Genomic DNA, 21250 nt, shown 5'->3' on the forward strand with positions numbered 1-21250 from the left:
GCAATCTTAGGATAACAGGTATAAATGATATCATAGGATATTTGTCATTCCCTTTTGACTTACTTAACCTGATATGATTATTTCTAGGCTCATCTGTAGTCCTGAAAACGGCATTTTTCATTTTTTTCCCGAGGCTACTATTCCATTTAGTCCGTATACCACTTCTTCTTTGTCCATTCATCTATTTATGGACCTTTTTTTTGCTTCCACGTCTTGGCTATTTCAGTAATGCTGCAGTGCACATTTGCCTGCCTCTGTCTTTCCGATTCTGGTGGTCTTAGGTTACAGGCCCAAAAGGTGCCCTGCCGCGTCATAAGGTAGCTCAATTTTTACCTTTTAAAGCAGCTCCATTCAGTTTTCGTTAGTGCTCTTACCTCTTTACATCCCACCAGCAGCTACAAGGTACACAGTTCTCTAAAATCCCTTCAGCATTTACAGTTTGTAGACTTTATGCTGATGGTCATTTGACTGGTGTGAGCTGAAACCTTTTTGGAGGTTGGATTTGCATGTGACTAATAATTCCTTATACTGAGCTTTAGGCATGTCCTTTTTATTCTTTTCCTTTTTTTTTTAAAGAGTGAGTACAACTTCCCTCTTCATGTTGACTTCTTCAAAAACTTGTCATGTGTTGAATTTTCTTGCCTATTCCCTACCCCAGGGCATTTTTTGAGGGCAGGTGTCATTTACAGCCCTGCAGTCCTTGTGACTATTAAGCAACCATTAGCACTGGGTTTAAAGCTGCTGTTGTGGGAAACAGCCACAAGGCGGCAGCATTATTACGTTCTCACCTCTTGTTACTAGGGCAACAGAGTCTTCCTGGAGGTAGTGTTCCGAGGTTGTAAATTAGAGGGGAATGTGCTGGGATAAGCCCCCAGAAGTTTATGTCTCCTTACTTATGTTTGTTTTTTAAATTTAATTTCTCTTTCTTATCGGAGTAAATTCGATTAGAGTGTTGTGATTGTCTGGCTGTACAGAATGTGCTCAATGATTCATACATATGTCTGTTCATCTTCGGATCCTGTTACCATGTAATTTTTTACAGAATGTTGAGTAGACCTCCCTTGGTATTTGGCAGGTGTTTCGTGATTATATATTCTATATGTATTGGTGATTATATAATTCATAGAGTTTATATGTTATATGTTTATATACATTTAACATACATTAGTATATGTATGTTATCCCCATAGTCCTAATTTATCCATCCTCCCACCTTTCATTTTGGCGAACCATTCGTTTGTTTTATAAGTCTGTGAGTGTCTTTTTCTGTGGAAATATGTTCATTGGTAGAAATCTTAGGATAACATGTATAAATGATATCATAGGATATTTGTTATTCCCTTTTGAATAACTTAACCTAATATGATTATTTCTAGGCTCATCTGTAGTCCTGAAAACGGCACTGTTCATTTTTTTCTGAGGCTACTATTCCATTCGGTACGTATACCACTTCTTCTTTGTCCATTTATCTGATGATGGACATTTTGTTTGTATCCATGTCTTAGCTATTGTTCATACTGCTGCAATACACGATTTTCCATCCCGTGTCTTTTTGATTCTGGCTTTCACAGGTGACAGGCCCAATAGTGGGCCTTCCGGATCATATGTTGACTCAATTTTTACCTTTAAACGCGCTGCCATTCTGTTCCTATTATTGGCTGTTACCAGTTTACATCCCACTTAGACCGAGAGGTTACACTATTCTCCACAACTTCTTCAACATCTATCGTTTGTTGACTTTTTGCTGATGGTCATTGTGACTGGTGTTAGGTGATACCTTTGTGTAGATTGGATTTGCATGCGTCTAATAATTCCTGATGTTTGCATTTCTCAGTGTCCTTTTCATTTTTTTTAAGATTGAGCTAAACTTACAACTTCAAATTGCCTTCTTGAAAAATTTACCGCGTTTGGATTTTTATGGCCATTCCCTACCCCAGGACGTTTTTTGAGGGCATGAGTCATTTACAGCCCTGCCGTCCTTGTGAATATTAGTGACCATTAGCAGTAGATTTAAAGCTGCTCTTTGAGGAAACGGCCTTAGGGTGGCAGCATTTCTAAGTTGCCAACTCTGCTTGCTAGGGAAACAGAACCTTGCTGCAAGTTGTGCTTTGAGGTTGCAGATTAGAGTGGAATGTGCCAGGACAAACCCCCATAAGTTTTAGCCTCCTTAATTCTTGTTTGTGTCTTTAAGTTGTAGTTTTTATCAGAGCAAATTTGATTGAAAAATGTCTTTTGTTCTAGGTGTACAGAATCTTGTTCATTTACACATATACATATATCTATTGATCTTTGGGTCCTTTTCCATGTCTGTTATTACAGAGTGTTGAGTAGACCACTCTTGGTATTCCATAGGTCTTTGGGGATTATATTTTTTATATGTATTAGTATATGTGTGTTAACCCCAATATCCTAATTTATCCATTCCTCACACCATTTCTTTGGCTTAACCATAAGTTTGTCTTCTCATTCTGAGATTGTCTTTCTCTATGGAAATATGTTCATTTTTATGAATTTTCAGATAACATAAGGGATATCATAGGACATTTGTCTTTCGCATTCTGACTTACTTCACGTTGTGTGATTATCTCTAGGCTCATCTGTGGTGCTGCATATGCCATTCTTTTATTTTTTTTTGTGACTGATATTCCATTCTGTCCATATACCACTTCTTCTCTGTCCATTCATCTGTTTATGGACCTTCTTTTGGCTTCCATGTCGTGGCTATTTCAATATTGCTGCAGTGCACATTTGCCTGCCTCTGTCTTTCCGATTCTGGTGGTCTTAGGTCATAGGCCCAAAAGGTGCCCTGCCGCATCATATGGTAGCTCAATTTTTACCTTTTAAAGCAGCTCCATTCAGTTTTCGTTAGTGCTGTCACCAATTACATCCCACCAGCAACTAGAAGGTACACAGTTCTCTAAAACCCCTTCAGCATTTCTAGTTTGTAGACTGTTTGCTGATGGTCATTTGACTGGTGTGAGCGGAAACCTTTCTGGAGGTTGGATTTGTATGTGGCTAATAATTCCTTGTACTGAGCTTTAGGGAAGTCCATTGTCTTCTTTTCCTTTTTTTTTTAAAGTGTGAGTACAACTTCCCTCTTCATGTTGACTTCTTGAAAGATTTGTCGTGTGTTGAATTTTCTTGCCTATTCCCTACCCCAGGGCATTTTTTGAGGGCAGATGCCATTTACAGCCCTGAGTCCTTGTGACTATTAAGCAACCATTAGCACTGGGTTTAAAGCTGCTGTTGTGGGAAACACCCACTAGGCGGCAGCATCATTACGTTCTCAACTCTTGTTATTAGGGCACCAGAGTCTTCCTGGACGTAGTGTTCCGAGGTTGTAAATTAGAGGGGAATGTGCTGGGACAAGCCCCCAGAAGTTTATGTCTCCTTACTTCTGTTTGTTTTTTAATTTAATTTCTATTTCTTATCGGAGAATATTGGATTAGAGTGTTGTGATTGTCTGGCTGTACAGAATCTGCTCAATGATTCATACATATGTCTGTTCATGTTCGGATTCTGTTACCATGTGTCTTATTACAGAATGTTGAGTAGACCTCGCATGGTATTTGGTAGGTGTTTTGTCATTCTATATTTTATATGTATTGGTGATTATATAATTCATAGAGTTTATATGTTATATGTTTCTATACATTTAACATACATTAGTATATGTATGTTAGCCCCATAATCCTAATTTATCCATCCTCCCACCTTTCATTTTGGTTAACCATTAGTTTCTTTTATAAGTCTGTGAGTGTCTTTTTCTGTGGAAATATGTCCATTTGTAGCAATCTTAGGATAACAGGTATAAATGATATCATAGGATATTTGTCATTCCCTTTTGACTTACTTAACCTGATATGATTATTTCTAGGCTCATCTGTAGTCCTGAAAACGGCATTTTTCATTTTTTTCCCGAGGCTACTATTCCATTTAGTCCGTATACCACTTCTTCTTTGTCCATTCATCTATTTATGGACCTTTTTTTTGCTTCCACGTCTTGGCTATTTCAGTAATGCTGCAGTGCACATTTGCCTGCCTCTGTCTTTCCGATTCTGGTGGTCTTAGGTTACAGGCCCAAAAGGTGCCCTGCCGCGTCATAAGGTAGCTCAATTTTTACCTTTTAAAGCAGCTCCATTCAGTTTTCGTTAGTGCTCATACCACTTTACATCCCACCAGCAGCTACAAGGTACACAGTTCTCTAAAATCCCTTCAGCATTTACAGTTTGTAGACTTTATGCTGATGGTCATTTGACTGGTGTGAGCTGAAACCTTTTTGGAGGTTGGATTTGTATGTGACTAATAATTCCTTGTACTGAGCTTTAGGCATGTCCATTTTGTTCTTTTCCTTTTTTTTTAAAGTGTGAGTACAACTTCCCTCCTCATGTTGACTTCTTGAAAGATTTGTCATGTGTTGAATTTTCTTGCCTATTCCCTACCCCAGGGCATTTTTTGAGGGCAGATGCCATTTACAGCCCTGAGTCCTTGTGACTATTAAGCAACCATTAGCACTGGGTTTAAAGCTGCTGTTGTGGGAAACACCCACTAAGCGGCAGCATCATTACGTTCTCAACTCTTGTTATTAGGGCACCAGAGTCTTCCTGGACGTAGTGCTCCAACGTTGTAAATTAGAGGGGAATGTGCTGGGACAAGCCCCCAGAAGTTTATGTCTCCTTACTTATGTTTGTTTTTTAAATTTAATTTCTCTTTCTTATCGGAGTAAATTTGATTAGAGTGTTGTGATTGTCTGGCTGTACAGAATCTGCTCAATGATTCATACATATGTCTGTTCATGTTCTGATTCTGTTACCATATGTCTTATTACAGAATTTTGAGTAGACCTCGCATGGTATTTGGTAGGTGTTTTGTCATTCTATATTTTATATGTATTGGTGATTATATAATTCATAGAGTTTATATGTTATATGTTTATATACATTTAACATACATTAGTATATGTATGTTAGCCCCATAATCCTAATTTATCCATCCTCCCACCTTTCATTTTGGTTAACCATTAGTTTGTTTTATAAGTCTGTGAGTGTCTTTTTCTGTGGAAATATGTCCATTTGTAGCAATCTTAGGATAACAGGTATAAATGATATCATAGGATATTTGTCATTCCCTTTTGACTTACTTAACCCCATATGATTATTTCTAGGCTCATCTGTAGTCCTGAAAACGGCATTTTTCATTTTTTTCCCGAGGCTACTATTCCATTTAGTCCGTATACCACTTCTTCTTTGTCCATTCATCTGTTTATGGACCTTTTTTTTGCTTCCACGTCTTGGCTATTTCACTAATGCTGCAGTGCACATTTGCCTGCCTCTGTCTTTCCGATTCTGGTGGTCTTAGGTTACAGGCCCAAAAGGTGCCCTGCCGCGTCATATGGTAGCTCAATTTTTACCTTTTAAAGCAGCTCCATTCAGTTTTCGTTAGTGCTGTTACCAATTACATCCCACCAGCAGCTAGAAGGTACACAGTTCTCTAAAACCCCTTCAGCATTTACGGTTTGTAGACTTTTTGCTGATGGTCATTTGACTGGTGTGAGCTGAAACCTTTTTGGAGGTTGGATTTGCATGTGGCTAATAATTCCTTATACTGAGCTTTAGGCATGTCCTTTTTATTCTTTTCCTTTTTTTTTTAAAGAGTGAGTACAACTTCCCTCTTCATATTGACTTCTTCAAAAACTTGTCATGTGTTGAATTTTCTTGCCTATTCCCTACCCCAGGGCATTTTTTGAGGGCAGGTGTCATTTACAGCCCTGCAGTCCTTGTGACTATTAAGCAACCATTAGCACTGGGTTTAAAGCTGCTGTTGTGGGAAACAGCCACAAGGCGGCAGCATTATTACGTTCTCACCTCTTGTTACTAGGGCAACAGAGTCTTCCTGGAGGTAGTGTTCCGAGGTTGTAAATTAGAGGGGAATGTGCTGGGAAAAGCCCCCAGAAGTTTATGTCTCCTTACTTATGTTTGTTTTTTAAATTTAATTTCTCTTTCTTATCGGAGTAAATTCGATTAGAGTGTTGTGATTGTCTGGCTGTACAGAATGTGCTCAATGATTCATACATATGTCTGTTCATCTTCGGATCCTGTTACCATGTAATTTTTTACAGAATGTTGAGTAGACCTCCCTTGGAATTTGGCAGGTGTTTCGTGATTATATATTTTATATGTATTGGTGATTATATAATTCATAGAGTTTATATGTTATATGTTTATATACATTTAACATACATTAGTATATGTATGTTATCCCCATAGTCCTAATTTATCCATCCTCCCACCTTTCATTTTGGCGAACCATTCGTTTGTTTTATAAGTCTGTGAGTGTCTTTTTCTGTGGAAATATGTTCATTGGTAGAAATCTTAGGATAACATGTATAAATGATATCATCGGATATTTGTTATTCCCTTTTGAATAACTTAACCTAATATGATTATTTCTAGGCTCATCTGTAGTCCTGAAAACGGCACTGTTCATTTTTTTCTGAGGCTACTATTCCATTCGGTACGTATACCACTTCTTCTTTGTCCATTTATCTGATGATGGACATTTTGTTTGTATCCATGTCTTAGCTATTGTTCATACTGCTGCAATACACGATTTTCCATCCCGTGTCTTTTTGATTCTGGCTTTCACAGGTGACAGGCCCAATAGTGGGCCTTCCGGATCATATGGTGACTCAATTTTTACCTTTAAACGCACTGCCATTCTGTTCCTATTATTGGCTGTTACCAGTTTACATCCCACTTAGACCGAGAGGTTACACTATTCTCCACAACTACTTCAACATCTATCGTTTGTTGACTTTTTGCTGATGGTCATTGTGACTGGTGTTAGGTGATACCTTTGTGTAGATTGGATTTGCATGCGTCTAATAATTCCTGATGTTTTGCATTTCTCAGTGTCTTTTTCATTTTTTTTAAGATTGAGCTAAACTTACAACTTCAAATTGCCTTCTTGAAAAATTTACCGCGTTTGGATTTTTATGGCCATTCCCAACCCCAGGACATTTTTTGAGGGCATGAGTCATTTACAGCCCTGCCGTCCTTGTGAATATTAGTGACCATTAGCAGTAGATTTAAAGCTGCTCTTTGAGGAAACGGCCTTAGGGTGGCAGCATTTCTAAGTTGCCAACTCTGCTTGCTAGGGAAACAGAACCTTGCTGCAAGTTGTGCTTTGAGGTTGCAGATTAGAGTGGAATGTGCCAGGACAAACCCCCATAAGTTTTAGCCTCCTTAATTCTTGTTTGTGTCTTTAAGTTGTACTTTTTATCAGAGCAAATTTGATTGAAAAAATGTCTTTTGTTCTAGGTGTACAGAATCTTGTTCATTTACACATATACATATATCTATTGATCTTTGGGTCCTTTTCCATGTCGGTTATTACAGAGTGTTGAGTAGACCACTCTTGGTATTCCATAGGTCTTTGGGGATTATATTTTTTATATGTATTAGTATATGTGTGTTAACCCCAATATCCTAATTTATCCATTCCTCACACCATTTCTTTGGCTTAACCATAAGTTTGTCTTCTCATTCTGAGATTGTCTTTCTCTATGGAAATATGTTCATTTTTATGAATTTTCAGATAACATAATGGATATCATAGGACATTTGTCTTTCGCATTCTGACTTACTTCACGTTGTGTGATTATCTCTAGGCTCATCTGTGGTGCTGCATATGCCATTCTTTTATTTTTTTTCGTGACTGATATTCCATTCTGTCCATATACCACTTCTTCTCTGTCCATTCATCTGTTTATGGACCTTCTTTTGGCTTCCATGTCGTGGCTATTTCAATATTGCTGCAGTGCACATTTGCCTGCCTCTGTCTTTCCGATTCTGGTGGTCTTAGGTTATAGGCCCAAAAGGTGCCCTGCCGCATCATATGGTAGCTCAATTTTTACCTTTTAAAGCAGCTCCATTCAGTTTTCGTTAGTGCTGTTACCAGTTACATCCCACCAGCAGCTAGAAGGTACACAGTTCTCTAAAACCCCTTCAGCATTTATAGTGTGTAGACGCTTTGCTGATGGTCATTTGACTGGTGTGAGCTGAAACCTTTTTGGAGGTTGGATTTGTATGTGGCTAATAATTCCTTGTACTGAGCTTTAGGCATGTCCATTTTGTTCTTTTCCTTTTTTTTTTTTAAGTGTGAGTACAACTTCCCTCTTCATGTTGACTTCTTGAAAGATTTGTCGTGTGTTGAATTTTCTTGCCTATTCCCTACCCCAGGGCATTTTTTGAGGGCAGATGCCATTTACAGCCCTGAGTCCTTGTGACTATTAAGCAACCATTAGCACTGGGTTTAAAGCTGCTGTTGTGGGAAACACCCACTAAGCGGCAGCATCATTACGTTCTCAACTCTTGTTATTAGGGCACCAGAGTCTTCCTGGACGTAGTGCTCCAACGTTGTAAATTAGAGGGGAATGTGCTGGGACAAGCCCCCAGAAGTTTATGTCTCCTTACTTATGTTTGTTTTATGAATTTAATTTCTCTTTCTTATCGGAGTAAATTTGATTAGACTGTTGTGATTGTCTGGCTGTACAGAATCTGCTCAATGATTCATACATATGTCTGTTCATGTTCTGATTCTGTTACCATATGTCTTATTACAGAATTTTGAGTAGACCTCGCATGGTATTTGGTAGGTGTTTTGTCATTATATATTTTATATGTATTGGTGATTATATAATTCATAGAGTTTATATGTTATATGTTTATATACATTTAACATACATTAGTATATGTATGTTATCCCCATAGTCCTAATTTATCCATCCTCCCACCTTTCATTTTGGCGAACCATTCGTTTGTTTTATAAGTCTGTGAGTGTCTTTTTCTGTGGAAATATGTTCATTGGTAGAAATCTTAGGATAACATGTATAAATGATATCATCGGATATTTGTTATTCCCTTTTGAATAACTTAACCTAATATGATTATTTCTAGGCTCATCTGTAGTCCTGAAAACGGCACTGTTCATTTTTTTCTGAGGCTACTATTCCATTCGGTACGTATACCACTTCTTCTTTGTCCATTTATCTGATGATGGACATTTTGTTTGTATCCATGTCTTAGCTATTGTTCATACTGCTGCAATACACGATTTTCCATCCCGTGTCTTTTTGATTCTGGCTTTCACAGGTGACAGGCCCAATAGTGGGCCTTCCGGATCATATGGTGACTCAATTTTTACCTTTAAACGCACTGCCATTCTGTTCCTATTATTGGCTGTTACCAGTTTACATCCCACTTAGACCGAGAGGTTACACTATTGTCCACAACTTCTTCAACATCTATCGTTTGTTGACTTTTTGCTGATGGTCATTGTGACTGGTGTTAGGTGATACCTTTGTGTAGATTGGATTTGCATGCGTCTAATAATTCCTGATGTTTTGCATTTCTCAGTGTCTTTTTCATTTTTTTTAAGATTGAGCTAAACTTACAACTTCAAATTGCCTTCTTGAAAAATTTACCGCGTTTGGATTTTTATGGCCATTCCCAACTCCAGGACATTTTTTGAGGGCATGAGTCATTTACAGCCCTGCCGTCCTTGTGAATATTAATGACCATTAGCAGTAGATTTAAAGCTGCTCTTTGAGGAAACGGCCTTAGGGTGGCAGCATTTCTAAGTTGCCAACTCTGCTTGCTAGGGAAACAGAACCTTGCTGCAAGTTGTGCTTTGAGGTTGCAGATTAGAGTGGAATGTGCCAGGACAAACCCCCATAAGTTTTAGCCTCCTTAATTCTTGTTTGTGTCTTTAAGTTGTACTTTTTATCAGAGCAAATTTGATAGAAAAATGTCTTTTGTTCTAGGTGTACAGAATCTTGTTCATTTACACATATACATATATCTATTGATCTTTGGGTCCTTTTCCATGTCGGTTATTACAGAGTGTTGAGTAGACCACTCTTGGTATTCCATAGGTCTTTGGGGATTATATTTTTTATATGTATTAGTATATGTGTGTTAACCCCAATATCCTAATTTATCCATTCCTCACACCATTTCTTTGGCTTAACCATAAGTTTGTCTTCTCATTCTGAGATTGTCTTTCTCTATGGAAATATGTTCATTTTTATGAATTTTCAGATAACATAAGGGATATCATAGGACATTTGTCTTTCGCATTCTGACTTACTTCACGTTGTGTGATTATCTCTAGGCTCATCTGTGGTGCTGCATATGCCATTCTTTTATATTTTTTCGTGACTGATATTCCATTCTGTCCATATACCACTTCTTCTCTGTCCATTCATCTGTTTATGGACCTTCTTTTGGCTTCCATGTCGTGGCTATTTCAATATTGCTGCAGTGCACATTTGCCTGCCTCTGTCTTTCCGATTCTGGTGGTCTTAGGTTATAGGCCCAAAAGGTGCCCTGCCGCATCATATGGTAGCTCAATTTTTACCTTTTAAAGCAGCTCCATTCAGTTTTCGTTAGTGCTGTTACCAATTACATCCCACCAGCAGCTAGAAGGTACACAGTTCTCTAAAACCCTTTCAGCATTTATAGTGTGTAGACGCTTTGCTGATGGTCATTTGACTGGTGTGAGCTGAAACCTTTTTGGAGGTTGGATTTGTATGTGGCTAATAATTCCTTGTACTGAGCTTTAGGCATGTCCATTTTGTTCTTTTCCTTTTTTTTTTAAAGTGTGAGTACAACTTCCCTCTTCATGTTGACTTCTTGAAAGATTTGTCGTGTGTTGAATTTTCTTGCCTATTCCCTACCCCAGGGCATTTTTTGAGGGCAGATGCCATTTACAGCCCTGAGTCCTTGTGACTATTAAGCAACCATTAGCACTGGGTTTAAAGCTGCTGTTGTGGGAAACACCCACTAAGCGGCAGCATCATTACGTTCTCAACTCTTGTTATTAGGGCACCAGAGTCTTCCTGGACGTAGTGCTCCAACGTTGTAAATTAGAGGGGAATGTGCTGGGACAAGCCCCCAGAAGTTTATGTCTCCTTACTTATGTTTGTTTTATGAATTTAATTTCTCTTTCTTATCGGAGTAAATTTGATTAGAGTGTTGTGATTGTCTGGCTGTACAGAATCTGCTCAATGATTCATACATATGTCTGTTCATGTTCTGATTCTGTTACCATATGTCTTATTACAGAATTTTGAGTAGACCTCGCATGGTATTTGGTAGGTGTTTTGTCATTATATATTTTATATGTATTGGTGATTATATAATTCATAGAGTTTATATGTTATATGTTTATATACATTTAACATACATTAGTATATGTATGTTATCCCCATAGTCCTAATTTATCCATCCTCCCACCTTTCATTTTGGCGAACCATTCGTTTGTTTTATAAGTCTGTGAGTGTCTTTTTCTGTGGAAATATGTTCATTGGTAGAAATCTTAGGATAACATGTATAAATGATATCATCGGATATTTGTTATTCCCTTTTGAATAACTTAACCTAATATGATTATTTCTAGGCTCATCTGTAGTCCTGAAAACGGCACTGTTCATTTTTTTCTGAGGCTACTATTCCATTCGGTACGTATACCACTTCTTCTTTGTCCATTTATCTGATGATGGACATTTTGTTTGTATCCATGTCTTAGCTATTGTTCATACTGCTGCAATACACGATTTTCCATCCCGTGTCTTTTTGATTCTGGCTTTCACAGGTGACAGGCCCAATAGTGGGCCTTCCGGATCATATGGTGACTCAATTTTTACCTTTAAACGCACTGCCATTCTGTTCCTATTATTGGCTGTTACCAGTTTACATCCCACTTAGACCGAGAGGTTACACTATTGTCCACAACTTCTTCAACATCTATCGTTTGTTGACTTTTTGCTGATGGTCATTGTGACTGGTGTTAGGTGATACCTTTGTGTAGATTGGATTTGCATGCGTCTAATAATTCCTGATGTTTTGCATTTCTCAGTGTCTTTTTCATTTTTTTTAAGATTGAGCTAAACTTACAACTTCAAATTGCCTTCTTGAAAAATTTACCGCGTTTGGATTTTTATGGCCATTCCCAACTCCAGGACATTTTTTGAGGGCATGAGTCATTTACAGCCCTGCCGTCCTTGTGAATATTAATGACCATTAGCAGTAGATTTAAAGCTGCTCTTTGAGGAAACGGCCTTAGGGTGGCAGCATTTCTAAGTTGCCAACTCTGCTTGCTAGGGAAACAGAACCTTGCTGCAAGTTGTGCTTTGAGGTTGCAGATTAGAGTGGAATGTGCCAGGACAAACCCCCATAAGTTTTAGCCTCCTTAATTCTTGTTTGTGTCTTTAAGTTGTACTTTTTATCAGAGCAAATTTGATAGAAAAATGTCTTTTGTTCTAGGTGTACAGAATCTTGTTCATTTACACATATACATATATCTATTGATCTTTGGGTCCTTTTCCATGTCGGTTATTACAGAGTGTTGAGTAGACCACTCTTGGTATTCCATAGGTCTTTGGGGATTATATTTTTTATATGTATTAGTATATGTGTGTTAACCCCAATATCCTAATTTATCCATTCCTCACACCATTTCTTTGGCTTAACCATAAGTTTGTCTTCTCATTCTGAGATTGTCTTTCTCTATGGAAATATGTTCATTTTTATGAATTTTCAGATAACATAAGGGATATCATAGGACATTTGTCTTTCGCATTCTGACTTACTTCACGTTGTGTGATTATCTCTAGGCTCATCTGTGGTGCTGCATATGCCATTCTTTTATATTTTTTCGTGACTGATATTCCATTCTGTCCATATACCACTTCTTCTCTGTCCATTCATCTGTTTATGGACCTTCTTTTGGCTTCCATGTCGTGGCTATTTCAATATTGCTGCAGTGCACATTTGCCTGCCTCTGTCTTTCCGATTCTGGTGGTCTTAGGTTATAGGCCCAAAAGGTGCCCTGCCGCATCATATGGTAGCTCAATTTTTACCTTTTAAAGCAGCTCCATTCAGTTTTCGTTAGTGCTGTTACCAATTACATCCCACCAGCAGCTAGAAGGTACACAGTTCTCTAAAACCCTTTCAGCATTTATAGTGTGTAGACGCTTTGCTGATGGTCATTTGACTGGTGTGAGCTGAAACCTTTTTGGAGGTTGGATTTGTATGTGGCTAATAATTCCTTGTACTGAGCTTTAGGCATGTCCATTTTGTTCTTTTCCTTTTTTTTTTAAAGTGTGAGTACAACTTCCCTCTTCATGTTGACTTCTTGAAAGATTTGTCGTGTGTTGAATTTTCTTGCCTATTCCCTACCCCAGGGCATTTTTTGAGGGCAGATGCCATTTACAGCCCTGAGTCCTTGTGACTATTAAGCAACCATTAGCACTGGGTTTAAAGCTGCTGTTGTGGGAAACACCCACTAAGCGGCAGCATCATTACGTTCTCAACTCTTGTTATTAGGGCACCAGAGTCTTCCTGGACGTAGTGCTCCAACGTTGTAAATTAGAGGGGAATGTGCTGGGACAAGCCCCCAGAAGTTTATGTCTCCTTACTTATGTTTGTTTTATGAATTTAATTTCTCTTTCTTATCGGAGTAAATTTGATTAGAGTGTTGTGATTGTCTGGCTGTACAGAATCTGCTCAATGATTCATACATATGTCTGTTCATGTTCTGATTCTGTTACCATATGTCTTATTACAGAATTTTGAGTAGACCTCGCATGGTATTTGGTAGGTGTTTTGTCATTCTATATTTTATATGTATTGGTGATTATATAATTCATAGAGTTTATATGTTATATGTTTATATACATTTAACATACATTAGTATATGTATGTTAGCCCCATAATCCTAATTTATCCATCCTCCCACCTTTCATTTTGGTTAACCATTAGTTTCTTTTATAAGTCTGTGAGTGTCTTTTTCTGTGGAAATATGTCCATTTGTAGCAATCTTAGGATAACAGGTATAAATGATATCATAGGATATTTGTCATTCCCTTTTGACTTACTTAACCCCATATGATTATTTCTAGGCTCATCTGTAGTCCTGAAAACGGCATTTTTCATTTTTTTCCCGAGGCTACTATTCCATTTAGTCCGTATACCACTTCTTCTTTGTCCATTCATCTGTTTATGGACCTTTTTTTGCTTCCACGTCTTGGCTATTTCAGTAATGCTGCAGTGCACATTTGCCTGCCTCTGTCTTTCCGATTCTGGTGGTCTTAGGTTATAGGCCCAAAAGGTGCCCTGCCGCGTCATATGGTAGCTCAATTTTTACCTTTTAAAGCAGCTCCATTCACTTTTCGTTAGTGCTGTTACCACTTTACATCCCACCAGCAGCTACAAGCTACACAGTTCTCTAAAATCCCTTCAGCATTTACGGTTTGCAGACTTTTTGCTGATGGTCATTTGACTGGTGTGAGCTGAAACCTTTTTGGAGGTTGGGTTTGCATGTGGCTAATAATTCCTTATACTGAGCTTTAGGCATGTCCTTTTTATTCTTTTCTTTTTTTTTTTAAAGAGTGAGTACAACTTCCCTCTTCATATTGACTTCTTCAAAAACTTGTCATGTGTTGAATTTTCTTGCCTATTCCCTACCCCAGGGCATTTTTTGAGGGCAGGTGTCATTTACAGCCCTGCAGTCCTTGTGACTATTAAGCAACCATTAGCACTGGGTTTAAAGCTGCTGTTGTGGGAAACAGCCACAAGGCGGCAGCATTATTACGTTCTCACCTCTTGTTACTAGGGCAACAGAGTCTTCCTGGAGGTAGTGTTCCGAGGTTGTAAATTAGAGGGGAATGTGCTGGGAATAGCCCCCAGAAGTTTATGTCTCCTTACTTATGTTTGTTTTTTAAATTTAATTTCTCTTTCTTATCGGAGTAAATTCGATTAGAGTGTTGTGATTGTCTGGCTGTACAGAATGTGCTCAATGATTCATACATATGTCTGTTCATCTTCAGATCCTGTTACCATGTAATTTTTTACAGAATGTTGAGTAGACCTCCCTTGGTATTTGGCAGGTGTTTCGTGATTATATATTTTATATGTATTGGTGATTATATAATTCATAGAGTTTATATGTTATATGTTTATATACATTTAACATACATTAGTATATGTATGTTATCCCCATAGTCCTAATTTATCCATCCTCCCACCTTTCATTTTGGCGAACCATTCGTTTGTGTTATAAGTCTGTGAGTGTCTTTTTCTGTGGAAATATGTTCATTGGTAGAAATCTTAGGATAACATGTATAAATGATATCATAGGATATTTGTTATTCCCTTTTGAATAACTTAACCTAATATGATTATTTCTAGGCTCATCTGTAGTCCTGAAAACGGCACTGTTCATTTTTTTCTGAGGCTACTATTCCATTCGGTACGTATACCACTTCTTCTTTGTCCATTTATCTGATGATGGACATTTTGTTTGTATCCATGTCTTAGCTATTGTTCATACTGCTGCAATACACGATTTTCCATCCCGTGTCTTTTTGATTCTGGCTTTCACAGGTGACAGGCCCAATAGTGGGCCTTCCGGATCATATGGTGACTCAATTTTTACCTTTAAACGCACTGCCATTCTGTTCCTATTATTGGCTGTTACCAGTTTACATCCCACTTAGACTGAGAGGTTACGCTATTGTCCACAACTTCTTCAACATCTATCGTTTGTTGACTTTTTGCTGATGGTCATTGTGACTGGTGTTAGGTGATACCTTTGTGTAGATTGGATTTGCATGCGTCTAATAATTCCTGATGTTTTGCATTTCTCAGTGTCTTTTTCATTTTTTTTAAGATTGAGCTAAACTTACAACTTCAAATTGCCTTCTTGAAAAATTTACCGCGTTTGGATTTTTATGGCCATTCCCAACCCCAGGACATTTTTTGAGGTCATGAGTCATTTACAGCCCTGCCGTCCTTGTGAATATTAGTGACCATTAGCAGTAGATTTAAAGCTGCTCTTTGAGGAAACGGCCTTAGGGTGGCAGCATTTCTTTTTTTTTTTTTTTTTTAAACATCTTTATTGAAGTATAATTGCTTTACAATGGTGTGCTAGCTTCTGCTTTACAACAAACTGAATTAGTTACACATATACATATGTTGCCATATCTCTTCCCTCTTGCATCTCCCTCCCTCCCACCCTCCCTATCCCACCCCTCTAGGTGGTCACAAAGCACCGAGCTGATCTCCCTGTGCTATGTGGCTGCTTCCCACTAGTTATCTATTTTACATTTGGTAGTGTATATATGTCCATGACACTCTCTCACCCTGTCACATCTCACCCCTCCCCCTCCCCATATCCTCAAGTCCATTCTCTAGTAGGTCTGTGTCTTTATTCCCATCTTGCCACTAGGTTCTTCATGACCTCTTTTTTTTTTTCCCTTAGATTCCATATATATGTGTTAGCATACTGTATTTGTTTTTCTCTTTCTGACTTACTTCACTCTGTATGACAGACTCTAACTCCATCCACCTCATTACAAACACCTCCATTTCATTTCTTTTTATGGCTGAGTAATATTCCATTGTATATATGTGCCACATCTTCTTTATCCATTCATCCGATGATGGACACCTAGGTTGCTTCCATGTCCTGGCTATTGTAAACAGAGCTGCAATGAATATTTTGGTACATGACTCTTTCTGAATTATGGTTTTCTCAGGGTATATGCCCAGTAGTGGGATTGCTGGGTCATATGGTAGTTCTATTTTTAGTTTTTTAAGGAACCTCCATACTGTTCTCCATAGTGGCTGTATCAATTTACATTCCCACCAACAGTGCAAGAGTGTTCCCTTTTCTCCACACCCTCTCCAGCATTTATTGTTTCTAGATTTTTTGATGATGGCCATTCTGACCGGTGTGAGATGATACCTCATTGTAGTTTTGATTTGCATTTCTCTAATGATTAATGATGTTGAACATTCTTTCATGTGTCTGTTGGCAATCTGTATCTCTTCTTTGGAGAAATGTCTATTTAGGTCTTCTGCCCATTTTTGGATTGGGTTGTTTGTTTTTTTGTTATTGAGCTGCATGAGCTGCTTGTAAATCTTGGAGATTAATCCTTTGTCCGTTGCTTCATTTGCAAATATTTTCTCCCATTCTGAGGGTTGTCTTTTGGTCTTGTTTATGGTTTCCTTTGCTGTGCAAAAGCTTTTAAGTTTCATTAGGTCCCATTTGTTTATTTGTGTTTTTATTTCCATTTCTCTAGGACCTGGGTCAAAAAGGATCTTGCTGTGACTTATGTCATACAGTGTTCTGCCTATGTTTTCCTCTAAGAGTTTGATAGTGTCTGGCCTTACACTTAGGTCTTTAATCCATTTTGAGTTTATTTTTGTGTATGGTGTTAGGGAGTGTTCTAATTTCATACTTTTACATGTACCTGTCCAATTTTCCCAGCACCACTTATTGAAGAGGCTGTCTTTTCTCCACTGTATATGCTTGCCTCCTTTATCAAAGATAAGGTGACCATATGTGCGTGGGCTTATCTCTGGGCTTTCTATCCTGTTCCATTGATCTATATTTCTGTTTTTGTGCCAGTACCAAACTGTCTTGATTACTGTAGCTTTGTAATATAGTCTGAAGTCAGGGAGCCTGATTCCTCCAGCTCCATTTTTCGTTCTCAAGATTGCTTTGGCTATTCGGGGTCTTTTGTGTTTCCATACAAATTGTGAAATTTTTTGTTCTAGTTCTGTGAAAAATGCCAGTGGTAGTTTGATAGGGATTGCATTGAATCTGTAGATTGCTTTGGGTAGCAGAGTCATTTTCACAATGTTTATTCTTCCAATCCAAGAACATGGTATATCTCTCCATCTATTTGTATCATCTTTAATTTCTTTCATCAGTGTCCTATAATTTTCTGCATACAGGTCTTTTGTCTCCTTAGGTAGGTTTATTCCTAGGTATTTTATTCTTTTTGTTGCAATGGTAAACGGGAGTGTTTTCTTAATTTCACTTTCAGATTTTTCATCATTAGTATACAGGAATGCAAGAGATTTCTGTGCATTAATTTTGTATCCTGCTACTTTACCAAATTCATTGATTAGCTCTAGTAGTTTTCTGGTAGCATCTTTTGGATTCTCTATGTATAGTATCATGTCATCTGCAAACAGTGACAGCTTTACTTCTTCTTTTCCGATTTGGATTCCTTTTATTTCTTTTTCGTCTCTGATTGCTGTGGCTAACACTTCCAAAACTATGTTGAATAATAGTGGTGAGAGTGGGCAACCTTGTCTTGTTCCTGATCTTAGTGGAAATGGTTTCAGTTTTTCACCATTGAGGACAATGTTGGCTGTGGGTTTGTCATATACGGCCTTTATTATGTTGAGGAAAGTTCCCTCTATGCCTACTTTCTGCAGGACTTTTATCATAAATGGGTGTTGAATTTTGTCGAAAGCTTTCTCTGCATCTATTGAGATGATCATATGGTTTTTCTCTTTCAATTTGTTAATATGATGTATCACGTTGATTGATTTGCGTATATTGAAGAATCCTTGCATTCCTGGAATAAACCCCACTTGATCATGGTGTATGATCCTTTCAATGTGCTGTTGGATTCTGTTTGCTAGTATTTTGTTGAGGATTTTTGCATCTATGTTCATCAGTGATATTGGCCTGTAGTTTTCTTTCTTTGTGACATCTTTGCCTGGTTTTGGTATCAGGGTGATGGTGGCCTCGTAGAATGAGTTGGGGAGTGTTCCTCCCTCTGCAATATTTTGGAAGAGTTTGAGAAGGATAGGTGTTAGCTCTTCTCTAAATGTTTGATAGAATTCGCCTGTGAAGCCATCTGGTCCTGGGCTTTTGTGTGTTGGAAGATTTTTAATCACAGTTTCAATTTCAGTGCTTGTGATTGGTCTGTTCATATTTTCTATTTCTTCCTGGTTCAGTCTCGGCAGGTTGTGCATTTCTAAGAATCTGTCCATTTCTTCCAGGTTGTCCATTTTATTGGCATAGAGTTGCTTGTAGTAATCTCTTATGATCGTTTGTATTTCTGCAGTGTCAGTGGTTACTTCTCCTTTTTCATTTCTAATTCTATTAATTTGAGTCTTCTCCTTTTTTCTCTTGATGAGTCTGGCTAATGGTTTATCAATTTTGTTTATCTTCTCAAAGAACCAGCTTTTAGTTTCATTGATTTTTGCTATTGTTTCCTTCATTTCTTTTTCATTTATTTCTGATCTGATCTTTATGATTTCTTTCCTTCTGCTAGCTTTGGGGTTTTTTTGTTCTTCTTTCTCTAATTGCTTTAGGTGCAAGGTTAGGTTGTTTATTCGAGATGTTTCCTGTTTCTTGATGTAGGCTTGTATTGCTATAAACTTCCCTCTTAGAACTGCTTTTGCTGCATCCCATAGGTTTTGGATCGTCGTGTCTCCATTGTCATTTGTTTCTAGGTATTTTTTGATTTCCCCTTTGATTTCTTCAGGGATCACTTCGTTATTAAGTAGTGTATTGTGTAGCCTCCATGTGTTTGTATTTTTTACAGATCTTTTCCTGTAATTGATATCTAGTCTCATAGCGTTGTGGTCGGAAAAGATACTTGATACGATTTCAATATTTTTAAATTTACCAAGGCTTGATTTGTGACCCAAGATATGATCTATCCTGGAGAATGTTCCATGAGCACTTGAGAAAAATGTGTATTCTGTTGTTTTTGGGTGGAATGTCCTATAAATATCAATTAAGTCCATCTTGTTTAATGTATCATTTAAAGCTTGTGTTTCCTTATTTATTTTCATTTTGGATGATCTGTCCATTGGTGAAAGTGGGGTGTTAAAGTCCCCTACTATGATTGTGTTACTGTCGATTTCCCCTTTTATGGCTGTTAGTATTTGCCTTATGTATTGAGGTGCTCCTATGTTGGGTGCATAAATATTTACAATTGTTATACCTTCCTCTTGGGTCGATCCCTTGATCATTATATAGTGTCCATCTTTGTCTCTTGTAATTGTCTTTATTTTAAAGTCTATTTTGTCTGATATGAGAATTGCTACTCCAGCTTTCTTTTGATTTCCATTTGCATGGAATATCTTTTTCCATCCCCTCACTTTCAGTCTGTATGTGTCTCTAGGTCTGAAGTGGGTCTCTTGTAGACAGCATATATATGGGTCTTGTTTTTGTATCCATTCAGCCAGTCTGTGTCTTTTGGTGGGAGCATTTAATCCATTTACATTTAAGGTAATTATCGATATGTATGTTCCTATTCCCATTTTCTTAAATGTTTTGGGTTTGTTATTGTAGGTGTTTTCCTTCTCTTGTGTTTCTTGCCTAGAGAAGTTCCTTTAGCATTTGTTGTAAAGCTGGTTTGGTGGTGCTGAACTCTCTCAGCTTTTGCTTGTCTGTAAAGGTTTTAATTTCTCCATCAAATCTGAATGAGATCCTTGCTGGGTAGAGTAATCTTGGTTGTAGGTTTTTCTCCTTCATCACTTTAAGTATATCCTGCCACTCCCTTCTGGCTTGCAGCGTTTCTGCTGAAAGATCAGCTGTTAACCTTATGGGGATGCCCTTGTGTGTTATCTGTTGTTTTTCCCTTGCTGCTTTTAATATGTTTTCTTTATATTTAATTTTTGATAGTTTGATTAATATGTGTCTTGGTGTGTTTCTCCTTGGATTTATCCTGTATGGGACTCTCTGTGCTTCCAAGACTTGATTAACTATTTCCTTTCCCATATTAGGGAAGTTTTCAACTATAATCTCTTCAAATATTTTCTCAGTCCCTTTCTTTTTCTCTTCTTCTTCTGGGACCCCTATAATTCGAATGTTGGTGCGTTTAATGTTGTCCCAGAGGTCTCTGAGACTGTCCTCAGTTCTTTTCATTCTTTTTTCTTTATTCTGGTCTGCAGTAGTTATTTCCACCATTTTATCTTCCAGGTCACTTATCCGTTCTTCTGCCTCAGTTATTCTGCTATTGATCCCATCTAGAGTATTTTTAATTTCATTTATTGTGCTTGTCATCGTTTCTTGGTTCCTCTTTAGTTCTTCTACCTCCTTGTTAAATGTTTCTTGCATTTTGTCTATTCTATTTCCAAGACTTTGGATCATCCTTACTCTCATTATTCTGAATTCTTTTTCAGGTAGACTACCTATTTCCTCTTCATTTGTTAGGTCTGGTGTGTTTTGACCCTGCTCCTTCATCTGCTGTGTGTTTTTCTGTCTTCTCATTTTGCTTATCTTACTGTGTTTGGGGTCTCCTTTTCACAGGCTGCAGGTTCATAGTTCCCGTTGTTTTTGGTATCTGTCCCCAGTGGCTAAGGTTGGTTCAGTGGGTTGTGTAGGTTTCCTGGTGGAGGGAACTAGTGCCTGTGTTCTGGTGGATGAGGCT

Source organism: Eubalaena glacialis, chromosome 2, assembly GCF_028564815.1.
Source record: "Eubalaena glacialis isolate mEubGla1 chromosome 2, mEubGla1.1.hap2.+ XY, whole genome shotgun sequence".
Taxonomy (NCBI): domain Eukaryota; kingdom Metazoa; phylum Chordata; class Mammalia; order Artiodactyla; family Balaenidae; genus Eubalaena; species Eubalaena glacialis.